Source organism: Myotis davidii, unplaced genomic scaffold, assembly GCF_000327345.1.
Source record: "Myotis davidii unplaced genomic scaffold, ASM32734v1 scaffold187, whole genome shotgun sequence".
In the NCBI taxonomy this organism is placed as follows: Eukaryota; Metazoa; Chordata; class Mammalia; order Chiroptera; family Vespertilionidae; genus Myotis; species Myotis davidii.
The window spans coordinates 7,375,421-7,380,753 of NW_006383018.1; positions in this window are offsets into that span (position 1 = coordinate 7,375,421).

A 5,333-nucleotide genomic window follows, 5' to 3' on the forward strand; every position below is an offset into this window, starting at 1 on the left:
GGGTGAGTATAGTTTGTGTGTAGGAGAGTGAACTATTTGGTGAGTGAAGGGTGGATTTGGGCAGTTATTAGAACAGTTCTCCAAATATTTTCTTTCCCTTTCTGGCACATGCACCCTCAGAGTCAGGAGTGGTCATGTGACCAGCGTTGGCCCATAAAAAGTGAGAAAAGGTGATGTGTCACTTCAGGGTGGAAGCTCTAAGTTTTGGTACATGATTCATTTTCTCTGTCCCCTGCCTTGCTGGTCATCAAGGTATGTGTCAAGATTGTGCCTCAGCCTGTCCTGGAGTGATTATAAACTCCTCAACAATGAGCAGAGCACCTTGGAGATCCAGATGGACATAGAGTTTGAGCAAGAAATAACATTTGTTGTGGTTAAGCTCTGAAAATTTGAAATTGTTTCCTCATCACCACCCAACCTACCTTATTATAGAAAATGACCACAGTCACTATAATCCCCTGGGAGGTAACTCTACTGTCCCTGTCCCCATCCCAAACTCAACCCCAGAGGCCCTTTCCCTTGATCTCCAACTCCCAGCATAGACCCAGGCTGGAGTGTTATGCTGACAATGGGAAGATAGTCAGGAAAGAGCAGTAAGGCTCTGGAGGCAATCTCTCTGGCTAACTTGGGGGGGTCCCACCACTTAGTAATTAACTGAATGACTTGGGTTTGCCCAAGTGACTTGTGTAACATAGGGGTAATAGTGCTTACTTGTTCCAGTTACTGTGTCAAACTGTAGCTATTACAGTTTGACCCCCAACCATAATAGTGTCCACCATTTGTTACGTTCATGGATTTATGAGTCAGGAATGTGGACAGAGCAGAGTAGAGATGGCTTCTCTCTCCTTCCCATGACTGAGCTGGAAGACTCAGACTAGGAAGGAGCTCCAATAATCTGGAGGGTCACTCACTCACATACCTGGTGGTTGATAGCTGTTGACCACAACGTTGGCTGGGGCCATCAGCCCTGACTTACACATGGCCTCTTCGTGTGGGCTGGGCTTCCTGACAACATGCGCCGAGAGAAAGCTGAAGCCAAGTCACCTTCCGTGCCCAGCCATGGAAGTTGGTGTTCCTCTCCTGGGCTCTGCCAGGCAAGGCAATCATAAAACGCTGCCCAGGCTCGAGGACAGGGGAGAAGAGCTGGCCTCCTCGGGAGTGGCAAGGCTCTAGAAGTCTGTGGAGCCAGAAGTATTGCTGTAGCCACTTTTAGAAAATAAAATCTGCCACACTTCCTCAAATGAGGGTAAACTCACTGACTAGCAAGCAAATGAAGTTTGGGTAGGTAGAGGCTGGGTGTGATTGGTCCACTGTACAGGTTTGGAATCATGGAACTGCCTCTGTGGGGACCCGCCCACTCCAAGGATCTGTTACCTCAGGCTCCAAACCAAACGAAGGTAACCCTGAGACAGGAGGGGCAAGCTCTGACTCTGTAGCCTCAACCAGGTATTTACACGGGTCTGACTCCAGTAGGCTCAGGGTCAGTTATTTCACACACTTCCCCAGTGAAGGGTTTCCGAAGCTTCGAGAACTTATCTAACCAAGATCATATACTTGCATATGTACAATTGCGCCTTTACAGTAAGGGATCTGCAAGAAAATGTTAACATTGCATAAAGCAATGGTAGGATTTAGGTGGTTTTTTTAAGTTTAATTTTTTATTTATATATTTTTAACAAACTCCTGAGTATTTTAAAATTCCCATTCCCCCCACCCCCACCCCCACCCCATCCTCTTTGGCAACCATCAGCTTGTTCTCTGTAACTATGGGTCTGTTTCTATTTTTATTTTTTTTAGATTCCACATGTGAGTGAAAGCATATGGTATTCGTCTTTCCCTGACTTATTTAACATGCCCTCTATGTCCACTCATGTTGTCACAGATGGCAAGGTTTCATTCTTTTATTGCTGAATTATACACATCTTTTTTATCCATTCATCTAGGAATTGCCATCTAGGTTGCTTCCATATCTTAGCTATTACTAGTAGTAATGCTGCAATGAACATAGCAGTGCTTATATCTTTTCAAATGAGTGGGGCTTTTTAATGGTGTGTCTTTCTCTCTCTCTCTCTCTCTCTCTCTCTTTCTTTCTTTCTTTCTTTCTTTCTTTCTTTCTTTCTTTCTTTAATAAATAACCAGAAGTGGAATTGCTGGATCATATGGCAGCTCTATTTTTATATTTTGGGGAATCTCCATACAGTTGGAAGTATATCATTCTGTCAAAAACTATCAAGTGCCCTTTTTCATCAGTGTTAAGGCAAAGTGGAAAAAAAGCCTCGTAAGGGGCACATCATCCCTAGGCACAGCTTGGGTGAGGCTGAAAAGGCGGGACAATGTCAGCTAATCACCCTTAGTTTGTGCTGAGAGGACTGGGTTATCTGTTGTTAGCAGGGAAACCACATACCTCTTTAGCACTGAGTCACCAAGGTCAGATTGGCCCTGGAAACAGGCTTGGCCGGGGAAGCTGTTGCGTCATCCATACATGCTCCAGTGGCAGTTTCTTCAAACCTTCCATGTTCATTGCAAAAGAAAAGGCTAACACTATACCACATGCCAAAAACTTTGTGTAGCTCTCACGTGCAGCTTACGCGCTGTGAGTTGCTGCAGTTATGGCTGGCCTGTAGGATGGAGTTCACTGCTAGGAAATTGGCTGGAATGAGTATCTCCACTGTCAAACATGTGGGTGGTATCTAAATATGCCAGATTCCACAGTCACTAAAGTTTAAAACCTGGAGCCAAATTCGCATCCTCAAACACGGCCAGTTTGTGGTGTATGGCACACCTTCGTCTTGCAGGGCGCAGCTGACCATTGAACATGCGTTTGAATTGCACAGGTCCACATATATATGGATTTCTTTCTTTCTTTTCAAAAAATAGTTTAAGTGTATTTTTTCTTCTTTAGGATTTTAGTGTTCTCTTTTCCCTACCTTACTTTATTGTAAGAATACAGTATATAATACATATAATATGCATATAAAATATATTTTAGTCAGTTGTTTATGTTATCGGTAAGGCTTCCAGTCAACAGTAGCCTATTAGTAATTAAACTTGGGGAGAGGGGGAGTCAAAAGTTCAGTGTAGATTTTCAACTGTGCAGGGGCTTGTCACCCCTAACCGCTAGCATTGTTCAAGGGTCATCTGTACACTGGACAATTGACGTTGGGTGACATCCGGAGAGGCCAAGGGAGGCCTCATCCAACTCAGGTTCTTGTCACAGAATAAAAAAGGATTCAAGGGCATGACAGGATTTAGCAAAGCACAGTAAATTTACTAAAGCGATGGAACGCACTGGAGAAGTGAGAGCAGGCAACCTCAGAGAACTGGGTGTCCTGATGGGATCTGTGTGGAAGGTGTTTATTAAACGTGGGCAGTCACCCCCTTCCCAATGCCCACTGGTGGGGTGACTGCCGATGCCACTCATCCTTGTCTTCTCTCTGGATAGCAATTTATTTCTTTTCGGTCCTTCTGATTATAGGAGAGTGAGGAGTGGGGACAAGTGGTCAGTGAAGACAGCGCCTGTGAAGTCCCAGGTAGGAGAGAGAAGGGAAGGGAGGGAGCTCTAGGCCTTTGTTCTCTAGCCTAACTTTCCTGCCTCAGAACCATGACCAGCCAAGTTTCCCAAGCATTGTTGGGGTCACTTAGCTTGGCTGGGTGGGGCTGTACCATGGATACACCTGGAACCAAATCATGCTAGCTTTAAGCCAGTCACGCACCTGCAAATACAAGATTACCATTAAGAGCCAGCCAATATTAGTGACATTTCTTCAGCTTCCTAGAGGCATTTTGAAATTTTAAGTAAAGGTCTATAACTAGCCTCAGACTCCATCCTCCAACTTACCAGAGAAGTTCCTGGTCTCTTCGCTCTTCCCATCAAGCATGCTCATATTTATCCATGTGCCACCAGTTTCCTTTTCAAATTTCTAATAACTAAGTTCATCTTTAATGTATTTCAAAATATTGTCCCTACACAACCGATGAGCATTCCAATGAAAATCTTCTACCTGTTCATTGGACGTGAAGGGGAGCAGAATTTGCTACCCCAAAATATGCCTCTTTGGGAATGTTGATTATTTCAGGTTAATTTTAATCAAGAGCAGACTTGGGAGAAAGCTCTGAAAACCAACTAGAAGCTCCTTTTTGTCAAAGGACATTTATACGTGTAAGGGCGTCTCCCTCACTGCACAGGCCTGCCCCTTCACCATCAAAGGAGACTTATCCACATACCAATCTTACCTGGGTTTGGGGTGCTTTTCCTGGTAACCTCCTGTACTCTCAACCCCCAACATCTTTTGTCTTCAGCGGAGGTTGGTGTTTACGGTGATGGCTTCGGAAATGCCACTACTCAATTGTCCTGGGTCTCTCCCTTGTATACAAGAGGTATGTTTTTAAACTTTGTTTTTTCTTCTCCTAACCTCTCATGTTCATTTGATTAAAAAGGTAGAGGATAATTTTTTTCCCCAAAATGTTTCCTTCTTATACTTTCTTTCCCCACCTGGGTTCGGAACACTTTTTCCTTTTGTGGGAAATGCTTGGCTTGGGTTATTCCTCTAGAACAGAGCTTGGCAAACTGTGGCCCTTGAATACTACCCACCTATTGTTATAGTTTTAATGAACCCTTTTCTTTGCACACTGCCTATGGATGCTTCTGCACTACAATGGCCGAGTTAAACAGCTCCAACTGACTAAAAGATTGACTGTCTGGTCCTTTTCAGAGAAAGCTTGCTGACCTTTGACCAAGAACAAGAGTCCTGACATAGTAGTCAGAAAGACATGAGTGGAGTGGGAATGATAACCCAGGTATGGAAGGTCACCAGGATGGAAAACCCCTGGTATTTGGCAATGGGCAGAACAGAGAGGACAAGCATTGTAGGGTGGGACCTCGCTCCCAGGGTGACATTTCCTTCCCTAGCGTGTTGCTGGTCACATGGTTTATACCCCTTGATCTTTCATATTGTTGGTCATGCAGTTCAGACCCTTCCCTAACCTTTCCTCCCCTCGCATGGCACCAGTCATGCACCAGAGCCCCTTAGAGGAGAAACAAGGGGGCCTTAGATACTTCCCATCCAAGCCCTTGCATAGCCACTCCCTTCAGCATTAAGCACTCAAGGCAATGAGGTTCGGACCCATATCAAATAATCTCAGGAGCAAAGCTTCAGGTCTGTTGACTACTCGGACGGTTTTGGTCAAACTAGAGATAACATCTAAGCCTCAGTTCTGTTTCAGCTCCAGGCCCAGAAAAACATGTAGGTCATGGGGGTGTGGGGGTGGGGGCGCGACACCATGGCTGAATCAAGACCAGCTGCAATGACTAATGATCCCCTACACGAGCACCG